A 24,281-nucleotide genomic window follows, 5' to 3' on the forward strand; every position below is an offset into this window, starting at 1 on the left:
GACATGCCACGAATAACAAAAAACCGGACACTATCGAAAATCATTCCTAATAAATATTAAAGTTACTTGCAATTATTTGTTTAAAAAAACTGATACATACAATACAAATTATTTTAGGTTTAAAATAATTAGAAATCACAGATGAATATTGCCAGTCACACCCAAGCTTTTGTATCGTTCACGTAATTTAGCTTTAATATAACTTTTCATTTCCAAGGAGTCAACCGGTATTATGTTATTATCCGTTAATAACATAATACCGGTTGACTTCAGGCGCTAAATAGTGGATCGAATTAATGATTATAATTAAATTCAACTTCCGCACGACTTCTTCCAAATTTGATTTGCTATTATAGGTAACGAAAAAAGCAAAAGAAAGCAGAAGAAATGTATCTAAAACTTTTTAATTTACTGTTAAATAGATATATTACTGTTACATAGACTTTTTATGTAAATAACTATTATTCCTGCTCTTTTCATGAGGATTATGTTATTCGGAAAATAATCTCAATCAACTACGGCCCAAGGATTTAGGCCTGAATTGCTGGGCTTCAACCTGACTGGTCTTCACGTACATCTATCAATCACGCTCATGTTGAACCCTTTTTGCGGGGCAGCGCGGACTATATGAATGTAAATCAATGTTTGCGCATATTGGTACTTCATATTTTTTATTTTTCTATATTTTATATTACTGTAAATATCTATAAAATAATGAATAAAAAAATACAATAGCTTATCTTTTATTTCGAGATATTTTATAATAATAAAAATGTGGCTAAAAGGATAACATAGAAACTTCTACAAAATATGCCAAAGCAGCTCTTTCATATATTATGATCCCATTAGACTAATAAGGCAAACTTTAATATTTTGACCTAAGCTGGCAAATATCAACAATTCCACATGGCATTGGAAACTATCTTCAAATTATGACTCTGAAAGAACAGACAGACATGCGAAAATGCCTTTTGAAGTTGGATTAAAAAATATTGTCGTTTCTAACTCTTTAATCATAACAATATCCTTGGTCGATTACGTAATAGATCAAATATCATATAACATATATATATAACAAAATATAAACTTGACGAATAAAAGATTGAGGATTGCGTGTTGTCACTTTGTTGTAACATCCAGCCACATCCCAAGAGAGATGGTATAACTATAAAACGTAGAAGCATGTATGAAAAACGAGCTCAACTTCAGTGATAAACCCTTTTTTCACTTAGTCTCAGAAATTCGGTGTCTGAGATTTTTCGTTTTATTTGTGCTCTAAGATATAAATCCCTTTGTGTTTCCAAGATTGTATATCAGTGGAACCTGTACCCTATTAGGTTTTGTGTACGTACGTGATGTATGGAAATACATCTTTCTATTGTTGCCGTGTCAATAGACCCTAGCATTTGTCATAAAGTTCTACTTGAACTTTATGAAAGGCCTTGAAAAAAAGGTCATGACAAACACTGGGGACTGAGGGTTCTTAACGCATAGATATACTTAATAATATATAAGTTAAACCAGCAAGTTTTGGCAGCCTCGTTTCATCAATGCAACAGTGTCTCCTGGCAATAATTAAAAAACAAAACGTATTCAGTTCACTACAGTGATAAGATTGTTTGCAGGAGTCTCATAAAGATTAAATGGTTACGTTGGAAAAGAATTACTGGTAGAATCTGTCTTCCGAACCGATGGTAGAGTCATTATAAACAGGCAATCTTAGCGTTTCAAAAGTGCTAATAATTTAGGTCATCTTCAAATAAATTAATGATTTTCTTCTTTCATTAAATCTGGAGTCAATCGCTTAAAGCGATAAACCGCCTTTGCGCGTTTTTATTTTTCTTGTATTTCTGTTTTCAATATATATTATCTTTATACCTTAATTGTGTGCAATAAATAATTTATCTATCTATGTATCTTTTTATTAATATTTCAACAAAAAATTAAAATAAGAATTGTAAAGCGGACTGCTCAATTCATATTAAGAGATACCTCTTATTACGTTCGTGAAGTATTTAATAAACAACGCTATAACTATCATTAATAATGTAGTAGTAGTATATATGCAGGTTTATACTAGTACTCCAAATATCAACTTTTCTTTCTTGGCCAGAAAACAAAATTGGTAAATTATAGGAACACATGCTTCACATGCCGATGTCCGAACCTAATTTTGGCCGCAGGCCAGTTTCTTAACTGATCGTCATTTCCGAAAAAAAAATCCAGTTCCCTAAATATACGCTATATGCAGGGTAAAAGTAGCAACAAAGAACCGTGAATGTTAACAGCGATATTTCAAACGTAAAAGCGAGATAAAAACGGAATTACTATAAATATTTAGGAGGAAGCAGACGGTTGGATTTTATTACCAACTGTATTGGTTAATATCAATAGACGTGAATCAGATGAAAGCCGGTAACTGTGTGCGCAAAGTTAATGAGTACCCATTCAGCTACTGACATCCCAATAGTTCAACCTTTGAAATAATTACTAATTATTAGCATCATCAACATCCTATTATGGCCCCTGCTGAATATTGCTCTGACGGAAAAAAAAAAGTATTTATCGTCTGTCATCATTTATGTCTGGGTTAAACCCACCAACCACTTGATCAATGTGATCGTTAAAATATGCATTTCTGTCACAAACTATGTCCTAATAATTCTTAATTTGGATATTTAGTCCTCTTTTTGTTAAAATATAATAAGTGACTTAAAATGTATTCAACAATTACTTGGAAGGAAATGCATTACCTACTATAGGATTAAAGTTTAACGTTAGTAGTTAGTTTAAAGCTGTCACTTTGCAGAAAATCATGAAGATCAGTATAACCTGACCTGATAGTCTTCAATAAAAATAGAACGCATTATTGAATTCATAATATTAGGCAAAGGAATAAGCTTTATTAGTAAACACATCAAAAATTTGTGAGAGGATTTCAACACATTTTAACTTGATAGCTAAAATAGGTTGATTTATTTGAACGAATCCTGAAGAAAATAAAGACAAAAGACGAAGCTTTCAAACAAAAACAAAGATAAGAGGACAGGTATTCCGTTACATCAAATGTACGCAGTAAAGCTTTGCCATTAGTGAAATTAATGTATCAAAAAGGCGTATTCATCACGAGGAAGCTTACTTTCTCCACAATGTAGTCCATAGTAACCGTCTAGGTCTATAGAGAAGCGACAGCACATTAATAATGTAATAAGTTGTCCACTAAATAAAGAGGAAATAAGGAAAACATTGACTATCTTTAATATTTCTTTTAAAGAGCTACAATGAGAATTATACTATGAAAAGAGGATTTGCTCTGACTTACCGAGTGACATCCCAGAGATCAAGGTAGCATTTAAAATTTGAAAAAATAACTTTGAGTACCCAACCTGTGTACTAAGAAAGGATTTTTAAAATTTCTTCCCCTAAGGGAGTTATACGGTAGAAAAAGTTAGTCTAAAATACTGTTATTTTGAAGTTATATAAATGAAACTTGGAATTTGGGCTTTCGGTTAAAAAAATAAACATATTTTTCTCAGTTTCTGAAAAGAGTACTAGTATTTTGTCACTTATTTGCGTTAAGCGTTACCTGTTTGTTATTTGTTGACAGGCATAGGTGCAACAAGAATATTTCTTAATTTCACGGGATACCAAAGGACGATGTATACAGACGAAGTTGCTGGCATCCACTAGTAGAGAATAAAGGCCATGAAAGAGTTATTTTATAGTTAAACCACAAATTTATTATTCAGTCGAATCATCACTAAAGGCCAAGGCGATGTTGTTCTTGGCCACTTAGCGGCAATTCGTTCCGCTTACATCCCGAAATAACCTTTGAAAAGATAATGCGACTCCATTCAGATGAAAAACAAAGAAAAGCCAACAATACCTACTTTCTTTTATTTTTACTCGTGAATTATCCGTTTTTAGTTTATATCTTGGACTTAAACTGATCACTAAAATGTAAGAATTCCTTGCCTCACCTTCATCCGAATCTGTACAGGTATTTATAAGTAATTGAAAAATAAATAAACTCACATACATACATACATATATAATATATGGACCCTGAAAAGAGTACGCGTAGAAATCGATTTGAAACTTGATGAAACATTCCCAGTTTTCTCCTTAATTCCATACTTATTTAGCGACATAAAGAATACGCCTGTTGATCGGAGAAGGCCATAACAATTACTGGGGTAGCGGCAGAAATGATATTTACCTTTACATATTATAAACCAAAGTTCCCCGCCGCGTCTATCTATCTGTCTGGGCGCGAAACTGAAAAACTACCCAAAGGATTTCCATAAGGTTTCCACTAATGAACGGAGTTACTCATGTGGAAGGTTTTAGTGTATATTTTATTATAGTTTTCTGTAGATAGGCTAAAATATAACGAACATTGAAGATGTCATACCGACTTGGAACTTTACTTCGCGAAAATGATTGATGTTAAATAAAAATAATGTAATACATGTTTAAAGTAATATTTATCATCTATAAAAAAGATTTTGATATTCCTGTCATGTTATTAATTCTTATCCAAAATAATAGTTTTATAATTAAGATTCATTATGTATTTTTTAAATCGGACCTATCGTTAATCGAAGTTACGACGAGTATAGAAATACAAAAAGCAAGAAAAATGCCTCGGGCCGCCCAGATGCAAATAATATAGTTAGGAAATAAAACTGAACCCGGTAGGTGGCGTTGCTCTTAGGTTTTTCTGAAGATATTAAAATTCTATAACCATATATATAAGATAATAAAAAAAAAAAAAAAATTAAACATCTGTTTTAACCATCGACTTTGTAACCAGTATCGCATAATAATCTTTACTAATATTATAAATGCGAAAGTGTCTCTTTTTTGGACGTTGTACCGATCTTGATGAAATTTAGCACACATGAAGCTTAAATCCTGTTATTTATGACGGAAAATATGCTGGCAAAAGTTAACCGCAAGATTAATAAAATTTAAAATAGTTTGCATCCTAGAGACGATAATAGGAAACATTTTATCCCTGGAAAATCGAAGATTTTTATAATCTTTGTTTTCTTTTTTTTTAAATAAGCGCAACCGCAGTCGTCTTCAACAATTAAAGTGTATTAAATGATATAAGACGCATAACAGCTCTCAAAGGTGACTTATATGCTAAGTTCCACGGTTACTTTTGCTTGCTTCAAAGACAGTGTTTCGCTCCAATAGTATCAAATCGAGTATTTTAATTTAAATTAAGTTAGGGTTTGTTATATATAATTTATCAGCACACTAATTTTCCCGAGCAATAGACTGAAACGGTGCGGCTTAATTAGTGGTTACTATTGCAGCATTTAGCTGAAAATAGGTTTCAAAATTTAAATTATACTCATTCATATCCCTTAGCCTAGTGGCTTGGACTTGGTAGGCTTCACTTTCGAGAGGCCGAGTTCGAATTCCAACACGCTACTCTGACTTTTTTATGTTAAATATAGCAATTAAATATCACTAGCTTCAACGATGAGTTAAAACATTATGAGGAAACCTGCATGCTTGTGAGTTCTTCATAATGTTCTCAAAGACGTCCACCAATTCGAATTTGGCCAACTTGATAGACTACGGCCTAAACCCTTCTTTCATAAGAATTACAAAAAAATCGCTAAGTAGAGGAAACATTAAACTTAAAACTAAAACATGTTTTGGGCGTACACTACAGAAGGTAGATATAAATCTATAAACTATAATCTATAAAGCATAACTTAATGCAACTAAAAAGAAAATGTTCGTACAAGTGGGTAGTTCCACAAATATTACCGAGCAAAAACATCCAACTATTATAATATGCTTCCGAGTATATAAAAGCGCGTACTCGAACACTGTTAATACAAGATACTGCAACAGTCTGCGATGCCTAGCTTTAATTAATAAGCCAACTAGAACCAGGTTTTAACATATATACACAGCAAAGCTTATTAGCTTTATACACTGCAATACAGTTTAGATAGGTATACCTAATAGTAATTCGTTTCCAAAGCATAAATCTCAGTCGCTAAACCAGAGTAGTAGTTTGCTGTAAATATTATAGATTTAAACAAGCTCAGCGCATCTTATCCAATGCATTCTGAGGATTTGTAGGTACACCGAACCAGCGCAGAGGCTTAGCGAGATTTAGGTTCAAGCAAAATATATAACGAAACACTTACATGCTACTGTGAATGTTTAGAACGACTTTAATGCAATAAACACAATGAAACTATACAAGAAAACAAAATACAGTAGGTACATATTATAACAGTGGTGTACAGGCGACTTAATTACTTTTAAAGCGACCTGAACGTAACTGGTAGTAACAAAGAAAAGGTAAAGTAAATATACTTTGTTCGGTGCAGATATACTTATAGAGAAATAGGTAATAATAAATATAAAAAGAGTAACTACTATTTTATCTGTCTTCTATATTCTTACAAATAATAAAGCTGACGAGATAGTTTTTTCGTTTCTTTAAATTCACACTCCACTCGGAAATATTATTTGTATTTTTAGACCATCTTGTTGAGTTGGCAAAAATACCTATAACTTTTTAAAATGTTACCTTAATAAGGGATAAAATTTGTATAAAATTCGTAATTTTTATTAAGGTATAACTAAGAAAATTGGAAATTTATTATTATAGCAGGAACATTATGCAACATGACATACATTTTAATATAAATTATAATAAAATCTTTTGTTGTGCACGTAATTAGTGTGAATTATTAGAAAAAAAAACATAAATTCAGTTTCAATTTCTTAGGGTTTTTGCATTTTGATTTAATGGGACTCTAATAATGGATGGACTTGATGATGTTAATTTATGTCAAATGCACATTGTGTACAATTATCATGTGTGTTCATCAGCTGCGTACCTGCTACAAGAACGTCATCAGACATCACTCATCAGCTGATACTGTTACTGTTGTTACTTGATAAAAAATAACAACAGGTAGTCTCACCAATCCTGAGACAGAATAACGCTACGCCCGCCATGCCGCTGGACGCGGCGTGCCGCATCGGTAAGTAGGTAGTTAACTGTGTAAGTACGCGTCGCGTGTCCATCTTTTCTTTTCATTAGGCTTGTTATAAGTAAACACTTAGAATGTTTTGAATTAGTTTGTATGGAAACATATGTAAGTCCTTTGGATTTATTATTTGTATAGGGCGTCTCTTTATGAAATTTTCTTATGCACCATTAAACAGTAATTCGTAATTTGGTTACACGTTGTATATAAGTTGCAGTGAGGCATAAACTTAACTTAATCGGGACATCATAAATAAAACAAAAGTGCGGTAATGTTAAATAGAACAAGCGTGTCTAATGTCTTGGATATGAGTAGAAAATAAGTAAACATTTATTTCACAATTCCGATTTTAAAGTCGTTTTTTTCAATCGAGTCGTGATTCTCGGTTCGTCGTACGTAAATTATTACGAAAGCATAAAATAGGACTCACGAAGGATAAAATAGCTACCGAAGGAATAAGATTGCTAAGTCGCCTGCCGACTTATTAAATTGAATCTCATGTAATTTTATTTCAATTTGGACCTATATAAAAATGAAATACCTACCGACTAAATTGTTTATTGTTAAAGATGAAGAAGATAATTGAAGCCGTTAAATATACCTAAACCAAGTCCAATAATTAAATTCCTTACATCGTTTTATATTTTCTAGTCAGATTTCTTTACTTAATAAACCCGCAAACCACGTTGGAGTAATTACCTCCGGACTTCTTTAAAGTTGAATAGGGATAATCTATGTGTCTGTAAAATCAAACCTATCTAACAGTTAAACTAATTTAATTATTATCGCCATGTATTATCGTTATAATAAAAGTCTTTATGGTCTTTCTTAAAGAATATTTTTTAATATTACATGTACTTTGTTAATGAACTTATGATCGACACGTCCGTACCACGTCTTCGTTCAGGTGAGAGCGAAATTGACAATCGTATTTTATTAGTCTTACGTATACATTGCCGCTAGGGTTATCCCATTGCTCAAGAATGTCAATACAACATCCCCTTTATTAAAAAAATTTACGATTTTATATTATATAACAATATTTGTAAAGTATATTTGTTTTAATATTTACAATATTATTTCTTTTCTCCCCATGTAGTTTTACATTTAGGGACCAATTAATATGTAAATTTAAAATAAATCTTTATGATGTGGGGATTTAGCAAAGTATCCAGGCGGCACCTTATTCAGAGGTAGCCAGAATGCTATTAGATTTTAAGTTAAGAGAAAGGAACTATCAATTTTCGTAAAGGGAACGATGGGGCTGACATTCTTATTGTTAAGAAAAGTCCCAAATAAATAAAGAATTAAATAAAAAAAAAGTTTTACATTTCAAATATTGGTTACAGTGCCTTGCATTACGCACGTTTTTAGATTAATATGTTGTCGTGCTATACGTGACATTCTAATACTGTCCTTTATCTTATATTATCTTGCGTTTAGCTTTACTGAAGAGCCAGAACACGCGGGAACTGTTCCTAAATATAAAAGAGATGAAAATTACCGACACGGTAAAAACGGTAACTAGATTAAGAATGTTTTCTTTTGTAATTTCCCTACATTCTGTCAAGACTAAATTAGGATAGGTACTTACGAGATTTGTTTTACATGAATTATTAATTTGACATTAATGAGTTTAATAAATAAATAAATATACTATGCCAACACACACATTGCCGTCTAGCCCCAAAGTAACCGTAGCTTGTGTTATGGGTGCTAAGATGATTGATGAATTTTTTTTTTAATTAATAATATACATAAATACTTGGAATATACATATAAACAACCAGGCACTGAAAAACATTCATGCTAATCACACAAAACATTTTCCAGTAGTGGGAATCGAACCCGCGGCCTGGGACTCAGAAAGCAGGGTCGCTGCAAACTGCGCCAATCGGCCGTCAAGTTTGACTATACACTATCAAAAAAAGTTACAGAAATATAATATTCAGCAAGTTACCTTGGTATTAATATTGGTAATAGCTATATTGTGCCAAATTCAAGCTGTGAATGCCGTAATTTAATACCAATAAACTCTACCTAAGTTTTCGAATCACGCTCGTTGGTATTCACCCCATGTCAACGTCAGCTTATCTATCGCCTTTGGTATCGCCCAGCGGGTTGCCAATAACGAAGGTAATTTGGTATACAGATACAAATCAACTGCCATATTTATTCTGAAATGGCCTTTCTAAGCCAATGTATACGCCTAATTTAATAATTATGAAGACACTTATTATTATCAATTATTGTGTAATTCAGTTCGTTATGTTTGCTTGTTTATGTTATCTGTTGGTTATTTTCCCAAGGATGGCAATATTGACAAATTATGCAAAATGGGGTAATAATTATAGAAGAGATCGCAGTTCGTAATTGCAGTGTCGCTGACGATAACATCTCACATCCCATCGGACCTGAGGACCAATCGCCAGCTATGAAAGTTTAAACATCATTTCGATGTTCAACATCCCGTGAGATTCTTTTTTAGTTTTATGAGTAAGTAATATACCTTGTATTCGAAGGTACGACTACTGTAGTCTGTACTGTAGTACATACTACAGTACAGACTACAGTAGTCTTTTTCTCTTTACTCAATGTTAACACAAGTTTGAGTTAGTGCAAGCTAATGTTATAGCTAACAATGAAGTTATTTTCTTACTTTTCATTTTTGAGCAAATGCCCGTGAATTCTTTTTTCTGTTATTCGATATATCATTTATTATAGTAACAAATATTTTAACCTCCTACGGTATATATTTATGTAAAAAACTACACAACCTGGTATAATAAAAATTAATGAAACCTGTTCGAGAGATTCTCATCGAATTAAATAATAATAACTAGCGGTTCCTTGCGACTTCGTCCGCGTATGAGTCTACCTTAAAACGATTTTTAGAACTTTTCAGAGGATCAATTCCGTCATAGTTACTACATACTTGCGTCGTTTTGGAGTAACGATTACCCTTTAAGCATCGCTCGCATCGGAATCTTTCAAAAAGTATTCATTGATAATCGTAGCGTGGTCGTAGCTATTGTTCGTAGCGTGATTTTATAAAGCTTTAAGCCGATACTACCAACACAAAAGAAATTCAACTCGAAACAACAGTTCCTAAGATAAGCGCATTATAGCTGACCTGTGCCCACTTAATTGGGCGTTAAACATTTTTACTTCTGTTGAAATTATGAATGTGGTTCGGTTGTACTAAGTGCTATGATTAATTTCCTGACTTCTAAAAGGATGGTTAAATTTTGACTCTATATGTGTATTTGTAATCACATGTTAATTTTCCTATATTACCAGGTTACAAGTGAGTTAATGAAATGATTATGATTAAGTAAATAATGTTTACTTTTATTATACAAATTTCTCTATATACTTTATTAGATGTAATGTTATTTATGAAAATTAAGCACACACAAGTCACATTAAGCAAACACAAGTCACAACCTCACAAACTTCACCTCTTTATAATACCTATTAGTACCTATAGAGTAAACGATAAATAAATAAATAAAGTATAGCTCGTATAGATTTAAATTATTACAGTTATTTCCGAAAATCATTGGACAAATATAATAAAACCGGATAAGCAAGAGGTAACACACATTACGTAGCATTAACATTTAAAAAAATAAGGAAAAAACCGCAAAGAAAACCTATTTTTGTGAGTTTCCTAATTGTATTATTTGTTGTTATAGCGGCAAAAGATACATTCTGTAAAAAAAAATTAGTCTATATTTAACGGTTTACGAAATAATGCCTGAAACTGAAAGCAAGACGACCGGACGGAAAGACGGACAGCGGTGGCTTAGTAATAGGATACCGTTGGCACCCTTCAGGTACGAAACTCTAAAAATAGATTATAATGATATTCTTCATTAAATGCGTACACAAAAAATAAAGAACCTCTATAAAAACAATTAGCTTTTATTTTTAACTGACTTACAAAAAAGGAGGAGGTTCTCAATACGTTTTCTTTAAATATTTTTCTTTATGTGTGCTAGCTCAGAACTCTGACATTCATAAATTGATTTGAAAAGTTATTTTTTTGTTTTGAGACGGTGTACTTTCCACGTGGTCCAATTTTCATCAGGTCAAGGACCCCTGGAAAAATTGCTGAAACTCTTCAAATATTATAAGGACACCTATAGCGATTTGAGTTTGTTTTAAAGTAACTTGAGAATTTTCTATCGGATAGCACCATTTGGTCAAGAAACTACACAATAATAAGTAATACTCTGATCCTGGAAAAATTGCGGAAACTCTTCAAATATTATAAAGACACCTATAGCGATTTGAGTCTTTTTTAAAGTAACTTGAGTAATTTCTATAGGAAACCACCATTTGGTCAAGTAAAACTGATGACGAAGACTACGGATGGCCACCGAAACTACACAATAATAAGTTTTACACCGGTTGCGTTTCGATTAAGGAATATATTAGGTAAGCAATTTATGCTCGTCACAATAAAGCTGATGGTGAAATGCCAGGAGAACTCCTCAAGCTTTAACATTATCATAGCAATCATAGAAGTATATATAGCATTCGTATCATAGCATTTCGTAGAAGGTTATGTGAGCAGAAGAAGGGTGAGGGTAGAATGTAAGGTGAGCAGTTGACATTCAGCTATTATTACTTAAATATGAATGCAAATCTACCCACTACAAAGCGCGAAAAATAGTTGTTTTGACTCTATTTGTTAAGAACTTTTTACCACATCCCACTGGTATTTATGCACACAAACACCAGGATCTACTTATAAAAATATTGATTATACGCATAAGATGAGGTAGTAACATCTCACTAAAGTTAGCCCTATTCTAAGTTCAGTACGAGTTAAGTACAACGTCAGAGAAAAAATGAGGTTGACTTTTTCTTGCGAAATAAAAATGGCGTAGTGGACGGTAGAGCACTCATTTCACAAGCGTTTTTAATTAGTAAGAATTCATAACCACATTTTGTTTACTTTTTTGCTACTATATTACTTAATTTTACGGGAGACTTCTTCTGTAATAAATATTTAGTAATATAGCCCACTGAAGAAAATTATTTCGTTCTTATAATATTTAAGCAAACCCGGCAGAACTGGTCCTGCCCGTTAAAGCAGCGCAACTTACGGGTCCAATGTTTTACAGGAATACATTGAAAACAAAAAATTTCATCATAATCAAAATCGTTCTAGGCGTTTGGAAGGAGTTGTATGGCAAACGCACGTACACAAGAATTATAGTGTACTTAATATATTATTTATCTATAGAGTCCGAAATATGCAGCTGTTAATCTTAATAACAACGATATTCAAAGGTATTCGAGTAGTTGCAAATATCGTTTAACACTAGTACTAAAGTGTTAAATCATTGCGCTTACAAAAGTAACATATTATATTGCAGTCTAGTTTGCAGTGCACGATCTGCCAATCTGAGTTTATACTACTGTTATGACAAAAAACTGTCAGTAGTTTACTCTCAGAGTCTAACAGCACTAAGATTAAATGAGAAAAATTTATATCATGCCTATAATGAGTTAAATTTTCTTTAGTTATCTGCGTAAGTATTTTAATTTTTTTTCTTCGTAATCCTTTCGCAGAACATCACAAAACTCCAAATTAAAAATGGATGATATCGGTATAGTCGTTACCAAGGGAAATAGGGATTTATTTTTATATAAATAAAAAGACAACTGATAAATATTAGCGTCGTGACACATTCCTTAATGTTATCTTCTTTCTCAAAGTTGAGGAAACATTATCTAAAACTAAATTTATAAATAAACAACCCATTTCGCGCTTCAGACAACATGTCATAGCATTCTGAAATAGGCGTTAGAAAATGCAAATGAAGAGATTCATGTTTCACGTAGCGAAGCGGGTATAAACTTTATTATTTCGAAATGCGCGGTGGCGCGTAGGTCAAAGTTTAAAGCAGCTGTATGTTACGAACAACTAGTAGGTACTATTTCCACGAATAGCTTTGAGACAATTTGACTCCTGCTTTGTCTTCGTTTAAGATTTAAGGTTTGATATTTTGTAAAATAAATTATCAAAGTATGTTTAAGCTCTCATGAATAGAATTTGTTTTAATCTATACATGTATTTTTAAAGAGGAAACAAGAAAACTAATGAATGTTTTCTTGTTTATAATCGTCGCCAGAAAGCTAATTTAAACATAATTAATATAAGCTAGTACCTAACCCAATTTTATTATAAATAATATTTCAGCCTTAAATACTTAATGGTAAACGAAACGAAATAAAATGGATGACTCGGAAAAAATCCACGTGATTTCAGATTTCAGAAAATTGTACCTAATTACTATGGTATCAACCACAGATTGTTATCACGACCCGCAATATATTAACGTCCCACTGATGGGAACACGCTTCGTATCTTACAGGAGAGACAAATTTAGAGTCTATGCTCAAAAAAAGTGTCTCTAGCATGGCAATTGCTCAACATAGCTTTCTGAAACAGAATCCCTACTAATGTTATAAATGTCAATGTAAGTTTGTTTGTTACGCTTTCACGCAAAAACTACTAAACCGATTCTCATGAAACTTTGTGCACATATTCTTGGAAGTGTTAGAACTAATATAGAATACTTTTTTTTCAGACATTAAGCTCGGTTTCTTTGGGAGAGGGGTTGAAAGTTTTTGATGATTTTACGCCATAACTCCGAAAAATTATAACCTCTTTAAATAATTATTTTTGTACTATAGAGGTTAATTTTGCCCAAACTGTGGTTGGAGATAGAAGACAAAACTCCTCAGCGGACAGCAGCAAACCCCTCATTTAAGACTTGGCGATACTGAATACTTTAATTTTTTTTAGAACTACAACTAAATTTAATGCCACATCAAAAATCAAAATCAAACGCAGACGAAGTCCCAGGCATGAGCTATTTACTAGCTGATGAAGAAACTTGTAAACTTATAAATAAAGAAGGATTAAATTAGCAATCTGAAGATAAACCTAAGGAATGTGTCATGACACTAATATTTATCAGTTGTCTTCTTATTTATATAAAAATAAATCTCTATTTCCCTTGGTCACGTCATAGTTTGGAAAGACTATACCGATTTTATCCATCTTTATTTTGGAGTTTAATGATATTTTGCGCAACAATTACGAAAAAAAAAAAAAACTCACGCAGGTTAAAGTACTGACAGTTATTTGACATAACTTTCAGTAGTATAAACTCAGATGAGCTTTTTCGAATCGCGAACCTTTTATTCAACAAAGATTTTTATGTACATAATATATATATAAATTGTATGTACACGCTTCAAATAAAAATAATTCGTATATTTCTATCATAGAATTCTTCTTGATTACTTCGTATTAATATTTTAGATTTTCTACAAGTTTTTATGCATTCATAAGACCATGCTTTCCTCATCAATCTACGAATATAATGGCCTAACTGTGATGCACGTGCTTTTGTGTCAAGCGGGGAAGGAAAAAAACATAAGAGACTGCTGAGGGCTCAGACTTTTAGGCAATTTCCTCTAATGTTCGTTGCCAAACTTACTATAACGGACTTCGATTTTAAACTAAAGATATACGTGTTCCAGTGGTCTCAACATAGTGGTATTTGGCACGTAGAGTGTTTTCTACAACTGGTAAGGAAAGAAATAGTAAATTAGGAAAACATAAATAGTTCCATTAAAAGTGTTTATTAAGGCTTTTTTAGAGAAGATAGAAAACTTTAAAGATTGTAAACTTGAAATTATGTTGAAACAGAGCAATCTGCTGAGTTTCCGGTGGAATCTACCTTCCAAAGAGAGAAGAGAAGGTAGTGTCACTACAAATAGACGGACTTGACGTTTCAAAAGTGCTTATACTCGTATTTGGTACATCGAACGCATCGAAAGGATATGTTATATTATTAAACCATTCTAGCTATTCTTTGTTTCGAGATTAGAACACCGTGTTCTTCTCATTATATATAGATATATATATGTATATATATATATATATATATATATATATATATATATATATATAGTTTTAGTGTAGTTCTACAAGAGTAGGTAATTTTATATTACTAGGCATATTTAGTTATTAAGATTTTTATAAATTACTAGCGGACCCTCGCGACTTCGTCCGTGTATGAGTCAGTCGAGAAGCTAGAATAGTTCTTATACTAACATCATAATCATCGTGGCTAGCTATGTACATACTATTATTTTACGTGGTATATAGAGTTAATAATTTATCATTATTTTAGTTGATACATAAATACATACATCCATCCATACATCCATCCTCACAAACTCTCGCATTTATAATATTAGTAGGATGGTGGACGCATGCATTCAATCGTTGTCCCATATGCTTTGCGACTTACTGTTATTTGTGAAGAGTTATGTTATTTATCTCCGACAACATTTATCAGATCCTTATTAAAATAAGACAATGCATGCTTGATAGTATCTATACACTTTCAAATAAAAAAATAATTATTAAAATCGATTCGAATTTAACTGAGATATGAAGTAAAATTGATAAAATTTGTCATCCCGTTTTCTGGAGGAAACTTATTGTTTATCGGGATAAAAAGTATTCTATATGTTGACCCGGAATATCAGCTACCACTATACCAAATTTTATTTAAATCCGTTCAGTAGTTTTCACGTGATGCCCGGACAGACAGACTGGGCTCAGTATCGATTATAAAGCATACCCGGGTAAAAAATTTCAAAATATATTAAATGTACAGAAATCCTGCAGTTACAGTTTTAGTATAGATATATTTTAGAGAATAGCGGAAATTGTTAGTTAATCAGAAATCGTTGCGACCGTCACATTGTCGACATTATTCTTACGAAAACCAGACAAAGGCTATATAGCACAATAGTTTTGTAAATTTTTTTCTCGTCCTTTTTCTAAATAATACGAGAAAATGGGTAGATATAATTAATAATAATCTCATTGTACATCCCCTACACGTGTAGCCAAGTTGCGAAAGTTTAAATCAGCCTTCTATGATAAATAAATTATAACTAACAAGGTAAACTTTTAAAAAGTCTCAAAAACTTCTGTCTCTGTAATTTTAAGCATGGAAGTATAGGTAGATTTTTTTTGCATCCAAAGATCGAGTGCCTTAAAAACATATTTTTAGCGATTTGGCACTGCGGCATCGCCTTAATCATTTGAAATAAAACTTAAAGACATAATAACATAATAAATAATATATCTAAGGAGTTCATTAAAAACTATGTTGATATACTCGTACTAAAATAAAAATGTTTAGTTTTTACAGCGACATTGTTTCAAGGTTTTCATTTAACAACATCCAAAACTTTTTAGCCTTGTGAATTTATGATCATAATCTCTATTAAGAAGCCTTTCTCTTCAAAAATTCAAAGATTTTGGGCAAGTAATAAATATAAGTTTTCGTCGAACTTTTAATATAACCTTAGTTCAAGAAAAATTGCCTCGTTTATGCCTCCCAATAAACTGTCCTAATAATTATTTTCCTGATTTTTCTCAAAAGGTTTTTTTTACCGTCTTGTCAATATTATAACATCTTGTGGAAAGTCTGGGTTATTTAGTTAAGGCTGTATTTCTACCAGACATAGTGTGTGAAAATGCGAAAATCACTAAGGATTTGTTCAAAACTATAAGAATCCATTGCTCTAGTAATAAGTACCTACGGTACGAGGTTATAGATTTCCCTTTAATAAAATTGGACCTAGAGGTCGGCGTAAAGCTTTGTGTTTTTGAATAAACTATCGCGAACATAACGGAATAGTAATGGTTTAAAATCCCCAGTCCCCGTCAACCCCAGATGACAATTTTATACTGATCAGATATGATACAGTATAGACTTTTTTTTTTTATTCCACTACAAAGGCTTTGATTAGGCCTTGGCTGTAATATCGCCTGGTGGTTGATTATGATTTTTGACTATGCGTAGCTCCGCTCCCTCCGCTACCTCGGACATGATCATTGCTCGGTGAAAAGGCAGCCTAATGCAACGATTATTTCTTGTGACAAGGGTCGTATCCTTCCGCGAACGTGACGAATATCATGAAATGTATACGGTTTCCGTATTTTCACGCACAATTTACTCACTTTTGTTAAGAGTTCATTATATATATTTTTTATATTCTGTACGAAGGTTTATCGTTTACTGTTATAAAATACTCACTTAATATTTTCTTACAAAAATAATATCAAAATTGCATGTAGCATGTAGCAAATGTAGCATTTAATGCTACAAATAATTGACAAACTGCTTTAACGGTGGAGGAAAGCATCGTGGGGATCTGTATGTCTGAGAGTTCTCCATAATGTTCTCAAAGGCGTGTGAAGTCTACCAATTGTCACTAGACCAACTTGGTGGAATATGACCAACACCCTTTCAATTCTGAGAGAAAATGATGACGATGTAAGTAAATATAACGATAAGGAAATGTGTATAACGAAGAGATTGTTTACATTCTATTAAGATTAATATGAAATTTTCTAAATAGACAGTATAAAATTATTATTAAAATACTCAGTCAGGTTATCTCTCTTTTATTATTACACGAAACGTCCCTTCATTCACAAAGTGAGAAAATCTAAATTAAAAAAAAAAAGTAAATAATATTTTTCTAATTTGTTCAAATTCGTTCTCAGTTACGCATTGAACACAACATATTTTCTTTTTCTCGCAAAGTAGGGTACCTACTTTCTTTTCCGCAACCTTCGTAGGTTTGTCGTTTTAGACGGAAAGGAATTTGTTTCCTTAAAACGTTGCTAAATCTTTGATAAGGACGAGCTTCCATTACGTTATGCAGCGTGTGTACCAAGAAATTGCCTTGTTTTATTATTAACTGCGTAGAGCGCGCGACACGCATTTATATTATTTTAGTCTGTTCGTATTATGTATGCTACTAAGTAAACTTATATTTATGATATCCGAAGACAATTTTCAACAGACAAGACACAATACAATGAACGTATTTAATAAATTTCTAGTTTCTTCAAAAACACGCTTGCTAAACATATATTATGAAATAGATATTAAATAAATATAGTTTTATTAAATTAAGTGCAGATTTTTTTCTCTGGGAATAGAACTCGAGTAAAGCATATAGTAAACCGTGTTCCGACTCCCTTTCGGGGGGACGAGTTTGTTACCGGGCACGCACCTCTCAATTTTCGGAGCATTGTGCGATTTTATTTAATAAATCAATTATGGCTTGCTAAAAAAGAAAATCTCGTGAGGGACCTGCATGCCTGAGAATTTTCCATAACATTTTCTAAGACGTGTGAAGTCTGCCAATCCGCACTTGGCTAGACTCAGCCTAAACCTTTCTCGTTCTGAGAAGACAACCATGCCCTGTAATGGCCAGTAATAGGTTGTAAATATGTAAAAATTACAAGTAAATAATACCAAATAATGTTTGAGTTATTCGTTTCAAAGATACGCACTTTAGAAGACGTTTTAGACCTACCAGTTATGTAAATTGTAATACCTATTCGTTTACGAGCATAATAGTTTATTCATACCGTAGAGTCCAACCTTGGATAGATTGGGCTGTGCGATATAAGTATACGGTGTTAGTATTTTTAATACAACAATAGAATCAATTTGCAATAAATATTTCAATAGTAAAGTATTTTGGACTTCGAGGTCCTTTGAAGTCTATTATTTATGATGTCTGCCATTCCATTTCGTCTCTTTATTTTTTTAATAAGAACTTTTATTATATGTTGCTTCGAATTTGAGAGATTTCTAGAATATAATAAATAAGATGACGTCAGTTGATGTATTAAGTGGTAGTAGGTAATTCTTTTGAAATGCATAATCTATTTATTTAAAGTAGGTCTACTTTATAAGCCAACTTAGAGCCTTTTTCAGAAAGCAGATTCTAATGGAAGCCGACAAAAAACCTCTACATAGTTTTGAAAATTAAGAACATTTGTTCTATCTTTTAAGAGATAAAAATTGAGCAGCCTGCTTCTTAGGAAAAGTTATCAATAACGAACCTTGATACTTTCTTAATATAGTTAATATCTGAGTTGTAAGATTTGGTTTGAATTGAATGCAAAATGTAAATGAAGCTACCAGATGATGAAAGGTTCGGAGCAACTATCTGGATAACGAATTATCAAAGCAACTAAAAATATTATTTTATATGGACGTTGTGGTCCCAAGGTGCTGTAATGGCAGCCCCGAACTGGTAAGCGCAGCGTTGGTCGGCCCCCAACGAGGTGGACAGACGACATTAAGCGCGTCGCAGGTAGCCGCTGGATCCAAGCGGCTCAGAACCGTGGAACTTGGAACTCCCTAAAAAAGACCTATGTCCAGCAGTGGACGTCTGTCGGTTGATGTGAGGATGATGACTCACATAGGATAATATTATAAGAAACATTTTGCATTGTACAATGGCAAAGTATTTCGATATAAAATTACAATATTCCAACTTAATGGTAGCAGGTTATGTGAGAGGATTGTTTTGAACTACTAGAAATGCTATCAAGTACCATTCAAAGTTCAGCAACTGCCGCTATATAAAACCATACAATTCCAGTTTCAATCTGAAACTTTTAGAATGGCTATCAACTCGCACTTTGCAAACATTCGAGAGACCTTTTATTAGACACAATCGTTGAAGAATTTTAAGGAAGTCTATTTTCGTAATAATAATTATACTTAATATTCAGTAGCAGGTACCTACATTATAATATATTTAGATTTATTATAGTAAAAGAGAATGAAGGATGATTTTCATGTAAAAAAAGAATGATCCTGTAAACAACCCTTGGGAACTTGGTTTTTTATCCGGAATAAACTTTTATTAGCCTATAGAACGAAGGTATTCTTCGTCCTTTTAATCAAATCTTTATCAAATATCAAATCGAATTGTTGGTTAGTTAGAGCATAAAAGAAGGACAAACAAACAAACACACCTTCAGTTTTATAATATTACAGTTAAGATTTATGTTATGTATTTTTGTATACTAGTTATTGAATGATGAGCATTTAAAGCTGCAGCTTAACTGAATCGAAAAAAATCGCAAGAGGAGTCGCGGCCAAAAGCTAAAATATCAAGACTATTCACAAGTTCAGTTTTATTTTTAATGTAGTCTGCTATAAAAAATTAAAGTAGAGAAATAAAAGTTCACAAAATTGCCTCGCTACTAATTTGAATGGAAGACTTCAAAGAAATCGCTTTTGTAATAATTTTAATGGCAAAAGCGATTTTCCGGCAATGATAAGTAACTTATTGTCTTTCTCACTAACTTTTTAATTCATAGCCAAATTAAATTGGCAGAGGAATTAAAAGGCCTCTTCCAGTGTTTCAGTAAGATATATATGATTTTACATTTTTGCGTACAATTTGTTAACTAAAAACTAACAGCCACGGCCTGCCGTTTAGATCTTTGTTTTGCATTTATTAGGAATATTTATTACAGACACGGGGGCTATTGGATGAAGCTAGCAATAGTAATAAAATAAAGGTTAAAAGTCAGGCAAGTTCTCCTGATTAACGGAAACAAAGTCACAACCTAACTGTTTCCAAGCAAATGATGTAACTTGGCTGGTACCTACTATAAATTGGCTCAAGTCTTACAGTCTTACGCTCGGAGGTCACATCGTCAGAACTTTACCACTAAGTTTGTTCGTATATTATTTTTCACGACCTGCCTTGCTCAGTTGTGCAAATGTTTTGTGGCTGTCGCGTAAATAAAATGCGAAACGGTGAGATTTATGTACTATCGTTTAGCAAAAATGGTATAGAGTTGCTATGAACAATAATTAAACTAAATGAACTAAATGTAACGTTTCTTTTCATGTTTTTTCTTTGTGTAAAGTACGTTTTGTGTTACATCTCTAGCACAGACAGAGGTCCCTAGGTTCAGCATTATGAAAATACCCTGATATAATTTTACAAGTAAAGTTTATTATGATTGTATGATGAGGAAAGCAAGGCACGTCCAATGTTTTATAAAAACTGGGCAGGTTATTTTGCCCCAAACCCGATGAATTTCATTCAGATAGTCAGTCAGTCACGTATAAGATACGAGTCGCCCAGGCCCTCAAGGCCCGATCTTAGGGTGGTAATGGGTAGGATTGCTCAAAACAGGAAATTTCAGGGGTGGCATAATTATATCAATTCGTAGAAAGAAAAAACAAGCCGATAAAACGAAAATAATCGATTTAAAAGTTTTTGCAACATCCCCGAAAATATTATCGGTATAATTTGAACACGCAGTCAGTAAAATGATTTGAAACTCCAACTTTCTAATCAATCAATCAAAACTAGATTGAATACGTTTTATTTTTCCTGCACATCAATTAAGTGGGTAAGTATTAGTACTTATTTGATAAAAATGTTTGGTTTTCGTCAGATCCGTAAGAACTAATAGACGACGACAAAACCTTTCAACCAACAACTTCACTGGCGCAACGGTGAGCGCTGTGAATTTAAGTATTAAGTGCCAGGTTCGATTCCCGGCAGAGATAATTTGGGAATTTATTATTTCTGAATTGTCTCTGGTCTGGTCTTGTAGGAGGTTTTGGCCGTGCTAGTCACCACCCGACCGACAAAAACGTGCCGTTAAGCGATTTAGTGTTCCGGTGCAATGTCGCGTAGAATCCTATTAGGGGTATGACTACCATACTCCCTAGGTTAGCCCTCTACCTTGCATCTGCCATGCAGGTTGGCTTGCTTAATGTTCACATGTTATTGAGTATTGACAAATGACCTGCAAATGTTTACACTCCGAGGCATAGAATCATTCATAAGGATTCGTTATGTTTTTCTTCAGTTTCTTAACGGTACAGGTACCAAATGGTAAATCGAAAACACATGCTATTAATCTCCCGCGGACCTGCGTTGGCAGCATTGAGGGGATCTAAGTTTTTTTACTTATAGACTAACGCTTGACCGCAATCACGACCGTAAATTACTGATGATGCGGCCTAAGATGGGGCGCGCTTGCCTAGGTATCGGGGTAAACGGAAGCCGGAAGGGCATTCCAGAACTTTGCGGTGCGAATATCACTATTCTATTCTATTCACCAACATAGCATCGAGAGGTCATTCCTATATAAGAATATTACTTCATAATATTATCTCACACCGCAAATAATCGATTCAGTTTGAAGCGCGCCTGTACGTAATAGATGTTGTAATGGATATTATCTGTCGAAATTTGAATTAATTTGTAACCGAGGTTAATACACTGATTTTTTTTCATTCAAAACTTACATTATAAATATACTTTTATTATATATATTCAAAATTTATAACACTACGTTAAAATATTAAATTGGAAATGAATATAATATTATGTTAAATTTTAACTGTTCAATTTTTTAAAATTATTTAAATAAACTTTCTGTGAAATCTCTGTTTTGTCTGTTACGCTAAGTCGTCGGTAATGGCTCGATATCCGTGTTCCGTGTATGAAGTTCTCGATAAAATATTTTTAAGAATCTTTGAATCTCAGTAACAAGTTCGTTCTGTATACGGAAAAGATATCTTCCAATACGGATTAAACTTATCACGTGAAAATTTTATTTTTCGACGAACGTTTAATATCACTTTACATTTAATATACTCGTAATAACGGATTATGAGTTTGCATCAATATAAACGGTGAAACGGTTCTATAAAAGGCAGGAGTAATTTAGGAAATTATAATTTCTGTATTCTCCTCGATGGTTGGGTATGGTGGGCTTCTGCCGTGGCTAGTTGCCGATAAAGACTTGCCGCTAAGCGATTTAGAGTAACGGTTCAATAGCGCACAGTTACCGCTATGAATGCCTTACCTCTTACAGGTTTACTCGCTATTATTTTTGTCTGTATCATCAATTACCACATTCCCACCAGATTGCTCAAAAAAAAAGCTATTTTCATATTCATATCATTCATTTTCATACATAAGACATTTAAAAGTATGGATTATTTCCCCCATTCGTATAATATATCCACGAATACCGTAAGCCTTAATTATTTATATTATTACATTCAGGGTCTTGTATAAGAGTTTCAAGATAAAGCACTCCTCGAAGCATTAGCTGGGTACTAGGCGGGCGTTTCATGTTTAGATGCAATAGATCAAACGAGCTCATCGTATCCGGCACATTCTGCGGATTACTTCAACGAGACGGCAGTTTCAGCGTAATGCATTGCCTGTACAAACACTTACTGCCACAGTGCACGCTTACAAAATAACGTAAACACTAAACAGCTCGTTTAGAGTAATCAGATCAGTAAAACGAATTTCTGAGTGATTTCAAATCGGGAAGAGGTATGCTTCGACGCGTGTTACTTTAATGTACGTGTCCTTATATTTAATAATATAATATTGTTGGATAAAAAGTCACAACACGTCATCGTGGAGGGGACAACGCGTATTGGTGGTGTTAAAGACTATAAAAGGCGGTGCGCGCTTCACTCGAGAGAGAATCTTCGGGTACGGTCAACTATTTTAAGGGGAACCCCTGTGCATTTGGAAAGTAAACCTGCTCATTTTGTTTTTGTTGTAAATTAGATTTATTAATTGAAATTCTCTAAATAAGTAATCTGTTGAGTGTTTTATTAGTTTGTAAACTCTTGGTTTAATTTCTATTAAAAATATGTGTGTGTAGTCATGATTTTTTTTTTATTAAGACTGTACCTCTGGTTCCTAAAAATATAATAATAAAGCTTCTTATTACTGAGAAACCTAATTTTTGAAACATAATATACTTACATAGGTACTATTATTATTATTCACTTGCCTGCGAGTTTGTCCGCTTACTTTTTTTTATATCCTTGCTTAGTATTATAAAAACAATAGTGTAATTCTTTGTTTGTTTGCCCTTCCTAACTAAACCGAATTTTGGCATACAGTTAGTTGCAAGGACGTAGAGTAAAATAGGCTTTTTATCCCAAGAAAATAAACGGTTCCCACGGAGTTTATAAAAAACGGTAATAAACGAGTACGAAAAACGCGGGCAACAGCCAAAAATAAAAAGCAGCCAAACTCTTTTCAAAGTTCTACCCGCTTTTGAAACAAGTACCCGTCATAAGGTTCAACCAAGCTAACTCGGACAGACCAACTGACTGGCAGTAGACTGTAGGTAATGTTATCGTCCTTAAAATCAAATAGCAATTTTTTTGAAGTCACAGAAACATCTTCTATAAATATAAAAGATTTGGTCCTGACTGGCAGACAACTTACAGTCCAAACGCCAAAGTAAAAATTTGATATTTTGAGAGATTATTCTTTGAGCACCCTAGAGCCGTGTACTAAGAAAGG

Source organism: Pararge aegeria, chromosome 8 (assembly GCF_905163445.1).
Source record: "Pararge aegeria chromosome 8, ilParAegt1.1, whole genome shotgun sequence".
Classification (NCBI taxonomy): Eukaryota; Metazoa; Arthropoda; class Insecta; order Lepidoptera; family Nymphalidae; genus Pararge; species Pararge aegeria.